This window comes from Pongo abelii, chromosome 13, assembly GCF_028885655.2.
Source record: "Pongo abelii isolate AG06213 chromosome 13, NHGRI_mPonAbe1-v2.0_pri, whole genome shotgun sequence".
NCBI classification, from domain to species: domain Eukaryota; kingdom Metazoa; phylum Chordata; class Mammalia; order Primates; family Hominidae; genus Pongo; species Pongo abelii.
The window spans coordinates 81,690,427-81,700,456 of NC_071998.2; the positions used below are offsets into that span (position 1 = coordinate 81,690,427).

Consider the following 10,030-nt stretch of genomic DNA (forward strand, 5'->3'; position numbering starts at 1 on the left):
CTGGCCACTGGAGTGGGCTCCAAAACACTCCACCCGGGCAAAGAGGGACAGACACCGGGCACCTGACCCCAACTAGGGGACATCTAATCACCTCTGCTCTGTACAGTACACAGAGTAGAATGTAGGACAGATAATTCCAGGGAGCTGCCCTTTCCAATTAGGTGGTGAAGTCAGCATGAACTTCAAACAGGGCAAAAATAGGATCCTAAAAATAGCCCTGGGGGAACTGTGAGGGGAGCTGGAGGTGCTGCCTGGAAAGTTCTGGGGCCTGGACAGGACACCTCCCATGTGGCCTCCAAACCAAGGGGAAGCCTCAGCTGACCCCAGCAGACCTCCAGACACAGTGAGAGCCCAGAAAGTCAGGGTGTGGGGCGGATCATGTGATGAGAAAATTCCTCAGGGCTTCAGGGGTGCAAGCCAGCACATTTGTGGCCCAGGGAGTCTTTCTCACGGTGCTATCTGCTTGATGGCCCTTTAAATATTGCACAGGGGTGCACACGTGCTCCTGTATGCATGGGCTTGCTCCTGCAGGTATAAGTGTATGTGTTTATCATTGTTTAGCAGGGAGGGACGTGATGGCTCGCCAGGCCTTCCAGACACCCCCTACGCAGAGTGCAGTCCCTGCACCAGAGCGATGGCAGTACCCAAGAGCTGGTTAAAACCACAGGCTCCAGCCTGCCCCAGACCCTCTGAGTCAATACTTGCATTTCCACAGGGTCCAGGGGTGACTCGGTGTTCAGGAAAGTGTGAAAAGCCTGGCTCCAGGTGTTCAGAGGCATGCCCCAAAGCACAGGGATGGGGCTGAGGGTCTCACGGGGTTTTCCTGGGGGTCCAGGCCCCAGCACACAGGGGCTGCTATAGGCAGGGGGTGGGGGATAGGGACCTGAGGTGTGGCTGTTGGCTGAGCAAGTCCTGGAAGCTGGCCACCTCTGGAATGAAAATGCTCAGAGTCTGGTCCAGGCGCTGGCCCAGGGCTCCTGTTGGCAAGCAGGTAGGTGCTGAGCAGCGCAGGGGATGCCTGCCAGGGCTGTCTGGGACCCCTGATGTCACTGTGACACACAGAGGCACTCCTGAGTTCCCAGCTCATGCACATTGAGAGAGTCCCAGCTCCACAGGACCTTCCAAAACACTTACCAAAGTTCCTACTACACCACAGGACGGGCCCCCACTGAGAGTGAGACTGGTAGGCTCCTTACTCAAGGGCTCCCAGGCCTGCTGGGGGACAGATGCGCAAAGCAGGTAATGGCAGAATACCATGGCGGCTGAGGGACCGAGCTTCAGCTCCGGAGTTGCCAGACCACAGAAAGCCACCAGCCAGCTAGCCAGCCCTAGTGTGGGTGTCCAGCCAGCCTGGAGTCAGTGACTCCTCATACAATGGTTTGTGCTTTTCTTTCTCTAACTATGTCTTTCCCTTCATGTGAAACTGTTGTTTTAATTGAAATATAATTTACATCCAACACAGAGCACCCATCTTTAGAACACAGTTTGATTAGTCTTGACATTGTATACACCAAGATCACGGCCCCCACATCAACATACAGAACACGTCACTATCCCAGACAATTCCCTCTGGAGACCGCCACTATTCTGACTTCTCCCACCATAGCTAGGTGTGCTTTTGATATTCATGTACACTGACTTAATTCTATGTGTGGCACTCTGCATCTGGCTTCATTTGCTTAGCCTGAGGTTTTGAGGTTGATCCAGAATTGGGTATATCAAGGGAGGCCAAGCTCACTTGTTTTCATTGCTGCATAGAATTCGAGCATGTGGATAAATCACATTTTTTTTTTTTATTCATTCTGTGACCAATGGACATTTGGGTCTTTCCCAGTTTGGGGCTATTATGAATAAAGCTACTATGGTCATTTATTTTTCTTTTTAAAGTATTTTAAAATTTATCAAGGTGAAAGTCACATAACATAAAATCAACCATTTTAAAGTGAACAATTCAAGGTCACTTAATACATTCACAATGTTGTGCAATCACAAGTTGTATCTAATTCCAAAACATTTTCCACACTCCAAAATAAAACCCCATAAAGCAGCATCTCCCCATTTTCCCCAACACCCAAACCCCAGGCAACCACTAATCTGCTTTCTATCTCTTTGAATTTACCTATTCTAGATATTTTCTATGAAAGTAATCAGATAACATGTGACCTTCTGTGTCTGGCTTCTTTTACGCAGCATAACATTTTTAAGATTCAGCCCTGGCCGGGCGCGGTGGCTCACACCTGTAATCCCAGCACTTTGGGAGGCTGAGGTGCGCAGATCACGAGGTCAGGAGATCGAGGCCATCCTGGCTAACATGGTGAAACCCCGTCTCTACTAAAAATATAAAAAAAATTAGCCGGGCATGGTGGCAGGCACCTGTAGTCCCAGCTATTCAGGAGGCTGAGGCAGGAGAATGGTGTGAACCCGGGAGGCGGAGCTTGCAGTGAGCCAGGATCGCGCCACTGCACTCCAGCCTAGGCGACAGAGCAAGACTCTGTCTCAAAAAAAAAAAAAAAAAAAAAAGATTCAGCCCTGTCATAGTATGAGTTACTGCTTCATTCCTTTTTAGAGTTGAGTAATATTTCATTAGATGGGTAAACAATGGAGTCCTAGTTGGAGAAAAGGAATCAGGCTGGTGGGACCAGAAGAAAGTAAGAAAAAGCAGTTAAGCTCTAAGTCTGCCTTTCTTCCTGATCCAGGACACACAGCCCTCCCGCACAAATAACTCATAATCTTCCTGTGCCCAGCTATCACCAGAACCTCGGCTGATAGAAAAGTGCGAGTTAGCTCACTGCAGCCTTGGTGTTGTCAGTACTGCAGTCGCCCTCTCCAGCACAAGCATCATCCATCATCCTATAAAATCCCCACCAAGCCTTTGTCTCCTTGCAGTCAGCTCCTGCCTTGCTGATTTGCACGTTCTTTTCTTGCAACGTATATTCCCACTTTCTCCAATAAATCAGCCTTTCTCTACCTACAACTGTCTTGGTAAATTATTTTTACTGCCCATGCGACGCTGGTCCCAGACAGTCGCTACCCATGATATAAGCCACAATTTGTTTATGCTGCAGCATCTTTGTGCATATTTTTGGCAGATATATGCACTCATTTCCCTTGAGTATATTTCAAGAAGTGGGGTTGCTGGGTCATGGAGCATTTGTGGTAGGTGTTTGGTGAGCCTTAGTGGACACTGCCAAACAGCTTTGCCCCAAGGAGTGCTCAGTCACTGGGGTCCTAACCAATCAGGAACACTAGGGGCAGTACTTTGATGGTCAGTCGGCTCTGGTGGACAATGTAGACATCCTCCTCTGTTGTCCAAGCCTGCATGGGGACAGCTGTGGGCCCAGCCTGGTAAGCCTGGGGTCCAACCTCTTAAAGCCCCATGAGCCAATGACTCTCTGAAACCCTACCACCTCCCAGGACCCCTTGACTGTAAGCCCCTGTAGCCCATGAGACCCTAAAGGTAACCCTTCCATCCTGGGCTCTCTCCCTGTCCCCTTGGTTATCCCCAATCCACCCCCAGCCAGAGGTGTTGCCTCTCTATTCTGCCCTGCTCCCTCAGGGTGAACCCACATACCTCCTCAGGGAGTTTAGAATTATGCAGATAGAGCTTAGAATAGGGCTGCTGTTGGGCTCAGTAACACAAACCCCAGGGAAACCAAAAAGTGCAAAGGCCTGGCTTCTGTGTTGCAGTGTGTTGTGTTGCAGTGTGTTGTGTTTGTGTTACCGTGTGCTGTGTTCTGTTCTGTTGTGCTGGGCTGTGCCATATTGTACTGCATTGTGTTGTATTGTGTCATACTGCATTGCATTGTGCTATAATTTATTGTGTTGTATTGTATTGTATTGTGTCATGTTATATCTTTAATGAGAAAAGACATGAGAAAGAATTCAACTTAACATATGCACAAACTACCCTGGCACATCATCACCTCTTGGGTGTTCTTAGTGGCCAGTCAGAAGTAGATTTACCTGGTTCCAGGAAGACCAAGAAGGGCCCTCCAAAGATCTGGCCTGGGGGTCTTCAACCAGAAAGACTTATGCACATCATCTCCATCCACTAGAAGGTACCAGGCAGTGGTCTTCAAGTGTGGAGACACTTGGAAATCACCCTGAAAATTTAAACAAAGTGACATCCAGGCCCCAGCCCAGAGGTTCAAATTAATGTGTGGTAAGGGCTCAGAACCACCACCTTCCCACATCTCTCTCATCTGTTCACCATCTTCTGTAAGCCCCACATGGTTGGTGCAGTCACAAACAGAACCTTGTGTGAATGCATTCAACTGAATGCTAGTCCCTCTACCTGGTAATGAAAGGGCCGTCACCAGGCTTGCAGCTGCCTGAGGCCTTAAGGAATCAATGTTTAATCCCTCAACATCAGCCCAGCGTTCACCTTCCAAGCCCATGAGTCCACTAAGGAGCCCTCTTTTTGGCCACAGCAACTTGTAGCAGAGGACCATTCACAGGGAAAAGGTAATTAAAAGGTGGCCCAGCCCCTCAGCCGTTCTTCCAAGGAAAGATAGCTTATTGTTTTCTGTTGTATTTCCCTGGTTGTGCACAGCTTTTCGGGGCGACTCTGAGCCAGGTGGTAGAGACTCACGTTGAGCACCCACAAAGCGCTGCACTGGGGACTTGCAGAAGCTTGTGCTCGGGTGAGTGTGCACAGGGGTCCTCACTGAGCAAGTTCTACAGCCGCAAGAGCACCCATGCCCACTGTGCGGGCGGGGTTGCACGCATTGCTGTTCACCTCCCCCTGCGTTTCCTAAGGGACCCGTGCACTGATTTCCTTTCCATAGAACATATATCCCAAGGAGATAGACACACCAAGCACACACAATCACATATCATGTGAGATGTTCTCAGCACCATTTCTTTGGTCTCCCTTAAGTAAATACATTAGCAGCCTCTGGTGTACTTTCCACTGTGAGAGCAAATAGTCGAGTACATACAGCATATGCCATAAGGACACAGGTACAGGAAAGAGGCGGGAGCATCCCTGGATACAGTTTTCTGCCAAGCCTCAGCCATTTGTCACTGAGGTTCCAGTTCTGAAACAAACAAAGTGGGCTAGGGCCTGAATGTAAAATCACCAAGACATGGTATGGTCTTTAAGGGCATTTGAAGAGCTGTTTTCTCCTTTGCCTTAATGTTTTTGTGCATGTTGGACCATGCCCACATTCACAGAAAACACAGCACAAAAGCAGCAGAGTCTCTGGGGCTGGGCCGTCACCTACAGAAAGGTACAGGATTGGCTCCAGAGGGCAAGACAGGCAGCAGGCAGGGTGACCCAGGCTGGCTCCCACCAGTCCATTCTTAAGAAGCAGGGGTAGGATCTGTTTAGAAAAAGTTATCTGTCCAACGTTCTTGATCATCCATGGGACACACAGCAGGGAATTTGGTGCCATGACCCATGTTCTCTATCTCTTCAAAATAAATTGAAGTCAAAGAAAAACCAATTTATTTATTGTTTTTTAATCATCTAAAGGATTATAAAGCTTGCTTCAAAAAAATATGCCTGCTTACTTAGTATAATCTAACTTTCAATGAACACTTTCAACAGTGCAATTTCTGGGCTAGCTACCTACTTAACAGGGCTAGAGAAGAAGGGATGGGGAAGGGGCCAGTTTTTAAAATCTTATGTGTGCAGATCAGAAGTCTTTGGACAAAATGTCACAGAGAGTACTGGACATTACATGACTGGTAGAGAAGGTTTTTCTGAAATGCAATTATCAAAAGAAATGTGAGGGCGGGCACAGTGGCTCATGCCTTTAACCCCAACACTTTGGGAGGCCTAGGCGGCCAGATCACCTGAGGTCAGGAGTTCGAGACCAGCCTGGCCAACATGGTGAAACCCTGTCTCTACTAAAAATACAAAAATTAGCCAGGCGTGGTGGTGCATGCCTGTAATCCCAGCTACTTGGGAGGCTGAGGCAGAAGAATCCCTTGCCCAGGAGGCGGAGGTTGCAGTGAGCCGAGATTGCACCACTGCACTCCAGTATGGGCAACAGAGCGAGATTCTGTCAAAACAAAATAAAAAAAGAGAAGGAAAGAAAGAAAGAAAGAGAGAGAGAGAGGGAGGGAGGGAGGGAGGAAGGGAGAAAGGAAGGAAGAGAGGAAGGGAGGAAGGAAGGAAGGAAGGAAAGAAATGTGAAACACCTTTTTAAATAGCTTAATGTATGAATATTTTCTACAGGCAGACACTTCACCATAATCATATGTTGAAATGACAACTTTTCTGAAAGTGTACTCCCCACAAGCCCTAGCATCTCCTAAGTTTCTGTTAATGACTCTGCAAGCTACCACTAGCTCTGCAGGCGTCTTTATGTTTTTGCTGTTTCTCTTTGCCTGTGATCTCCATTCCAGCAGCTATTCATTGGCTGCAAATCAGTAGTGATTTAAGTGACCAGAAATATGTTTACAGCTAACATGGGTCTGTATGGACAGCAAAGTTCATTTAGGAGCCTCAGCAAGGCCTGCAAGGGAAGGAGGGTGGGGAAGACAGAGAAGGAAGAGAAGCCTCAGGCAGATCTGAGTCCCAAGTCCTGAGCAGTCTTCAGGACCCCAGGGGCGGGCAGTTCCTGGAAAAGCTGCCAGGCATCAGGCTCCTCTCAGAACTGGCACTCAGCGTCAACACACCCCACATTGTCGCACACTCTAACACACCCCACACTGTCGCCCACTCTTAACAGGCCAGGCTTATATGGAAGCCACAGGACTTCCCACCTGCATTTCCACCACAACACTAATGATGACACCAACATGCATTCTTTTGGGCCCCTCTCCATCACAACTGGCTTTCCCTTTTGATCCTTTACAAAGTCCCCATGAGTTTTCTAAATAGTTCTTTTGGCCATGACATGCCCCACACTGCAGAAGGAGCAAGCGGGGAGCACACAGGGCTTGTTCTGCCCTGGACAGTTTCCCCACATCTTCCACAGGCTCAGGAACCGCAGCTCTGATCCGGGTAGTGCTTGGCAGAGGCCCTCTTGGCCGGGGAGCAGCATTGTTGGAAGTGGGTGGGATGGCTCTGACTTCGCTGGCTGCTCTGTAAGGTAAGGCAGTCCTTATGTTAATGGGGGGTAGAGGTGGGGTACACATGGAGTGGAGAAGAGCAGGGCTGAGGAGGCTACCAGGGAACCATGGAATGGAAACTCCCTGGCCACAGAAAAGCATCTCTGCCGGAGGTGAGCTCCTTACACGCGTCTTGGTCTTCCTCACCAGGGTCCCTCTGATGCACCAATGCCCTGTGCCTGCACCACTCTCCATGTCACTCAGCCACCCTGGGAGGAGGAATAAAGCCCATTTGTCTCAGGTGGGGGCTTCTCTGTTTCTAGCACACTGTACATCCTCTCTGGGATGAGCTTCCGAGTGAAGGATGAGAGACAGCCACTGGTCCTTTGACATAGGCCCCCACCGAGGGCATGTTGAAGTGACCTCCCCTTAATCTACATGACTTGGGGTTTACTTTGACCAGTAAAGTCTGGCAAAAGTGCCAAGACATGAAGTCAGGTTCTGGGCCAAGGCGTTAGGAAATGGCCATGTCCTCTTCCCTCTCGGGGAATCCTGAGCTTCCATCAGGAAGTGGGCCACCCCCAGAGGCTGTGCTGAAGCTCTCTGAGCCATGGCCCTAGCTGATCCCCACCTGCCACCACCCCTCAACATCCCAGACATGAAAATAAAGACACTTTAGATACCCAGACACTCATTTTCAGGCAGAATGCCAGCATGCTGGCTCAGCCATGCTACCTGAAGGCAGCCATGCCCTGCCCTAATCCCTGACCCATGAAAGTCAGTCTCAGGGCGTCGAGTTCTGAGGTTCTGCTACCCAGTGGGTACCCTGATGCCCTGCTCCAGTGTCCTCCTAATGTAGATGTTATTTCCAGGCTCCCACTGGGCTGACCATGAGGTCTCCCTTGACCATCTTAGACAAGAGCAGAGGTCCCCTCATGCTGACCTGGTATAGACCCACACACCCAGTGTGTGTGTGGCATTCTCTCGGTTTGGGGTTTGGGGTCCAGTCTCTGAGGGCATCAGGAGTTGCAAGAGGAAGGGAGGGAGCTATGACCAAGACAAATGCCTATCCCCTCCCTGAGTTCTCCTCCTTAGATCCTTTGGCTTGAGGCCCGGCCATGTGGAAAGTCGCCCTGTCCACAACGTAAGACCAGCCCTCAGTTGCTCTGGGATAGGATTTCTCAACCTTGGCACCATAGGCATTTAGGACCAGATAATTGCTGCTGCAGGGCATCAGCAGCTTGCCTGGGCTCTACTCCTCCTCCCAGTTGTGACTACACAAAGTGTCTCCAGACATCACCAAATGTCTCCTGGGAGCACAGCTGCCACTCCCTCTGTGGTTGAGAATTTCTGTCCTAGTGTGTTTTGGCCTTGTCAGAAAGAAAGAATTCCTAGCGCCACTAGAAGTGGCAATGAATGCTAGCAGGCCATATTTTGCAAAATTTATTTCTTCAAATTCAGCTTTTGGAATCCTTTGTCTTTTCTGGATTTTCTGGCCAATCCCCCTTCCCTTACCCCTCTGTGTGTGTGGTCCTGAGGGGAGAGGAACTCCCTGTGACCTTACCTGAAGAAGCCAGAGGGGCTGGAGGTGGCACAGCTCACTCACTCACTCCAAGCTTCCCGCCTGAGCCTCTGAGCTGGGAGGACACTGATGTGGGAAGAGGAGGAGACTAGGAACCAGCCTTAGCTCCAGCTGCTCCTTGCCAGCAGCTCCACATCTCAAGCACCTGCCTCTTTCTAGGCCTGGCCTTCCGATCCAGCAACTCTGCAAGCCCAGGTACTTCTGGCTGAGGTGAGGCTCAGCCTGCAGCGTCCTCTCCCAACAAATCTACCTTCCTCAGAAGGGAAAACTGAGGAAAAGGAGTGCAGATGAGGCCCAGCTCTTGCCGTGCAAATTGGCAGCAGAAATAATTAATACCCTAGTCCACCCTGGATAAATACCTCCCACTCCCCACGACAAAAGTAAAATTCCTCTCCTGTGGGAGAGGAATTCACCCCTGCTCACAATGATTCAGTTGCCTGGCAACTATTTAACAGCTGCATGTTTTGCTCTGGGGAAGTGGCCCAAAAGTCCCTTAGAGAAACTTTGTGGTGAAGAAACTGGGAGCCGGGGAGGCCAGAGATGCTGGGAGGTGCCTGTTTAGTTGTCGATGTGCACTGGGTACATCATCTGCAGGGAGACAGGGGTGGGGCTGAGTTTGGAGCAGGCAGAAGAGGAGAAGGGAGATGAGAAAATGGGAACAAAGCAAGGCCATTCTATCCAGGAACCTAGGAGATCCAGGAACCAAAGGGAGATGGGAGCCATGTCAGGCCAGTGGGGTGAAGGGAAGGTTGCTTCAGGTTTTTTTTTTTTTTTGAGACAGAGTCTCAATCTGTCATCCAGGCTGGGGTGCAGTGGTGCAACCGCGGCTCATTGCAACCTCCGCCTTCCAAGTTCAAGCGATTCTTATGCCTCAGTCTCCCAAGTAGCTGTGACTACAGACATGTACCACCATGCCCGGCTAATATTTTTTGTATTTTTTTTTTTCTAGTAGAGATGGGGTTTCTCTGTTTTGGCCAGGCTGGTCTCAAACTCCTGACCTCAAGTGATCTGCCCACCTCGGCCTTCCAAAGTGGCTTCATTTTTTTTTTTTTAAACAGCAGATGCATCCTATTTGAAAGGGGTGGGAGGGGAGTGTGGGATGTCCCAGCGAGAGGAGGGGCTGTGGGAAATGGAGAAGCGATGCAGAGGCGAGAAGCATGGATGGAAAGCCTGGTGTCAAAGCTGCCGCAGCAGGGCCCACCCACCTCCTCCCAGAAACTGCCTGGGATCCAAGCTCAGGTGGCATCTCCACTCTCCTGGCTGAAGGAACGAGGGACAGAGCCTCCCCTACTGCCACGGGAGCCAACACCAGGGATATCACCCCCCTCAAACCACAGTGATGCTGTTTACTTGCCTCTAGATGGTGGAAGTGAAAACTTAGGAACATCTCTTTCATCCAGTATTTCTTCTTCACCTGAAACTCAACGCCCCAAACAAAGGAGGCTT

At 50.0% G+C, this 10,030-nt stretch overlaps 1 long non-coding RNA gene across 1 annotated transcript; it reads right to left on the bottom strand.

Moving 5' to 3' along the window:
• Positions 1-6,091: 6,091 nt before the first annotated feature.
• LOC129047914 (uncharacterized) lies at positions 6,092-8,250 on the bottom strand. The gene is made up of 3 exons (XR_008509794.2): positions 7,946-8,250; positions 7,189-7,271; positions 6,092-7,036 (listed from the first exon to the last, which is right to left on the bottom strand). It is a non-coding gene; the product is annotated as an uncharacterized LOC129047914 (long non-coding RNA).
• Between the last annotated feature and the right edge of the window lie 1,780 nt (positions 8,251-10,030).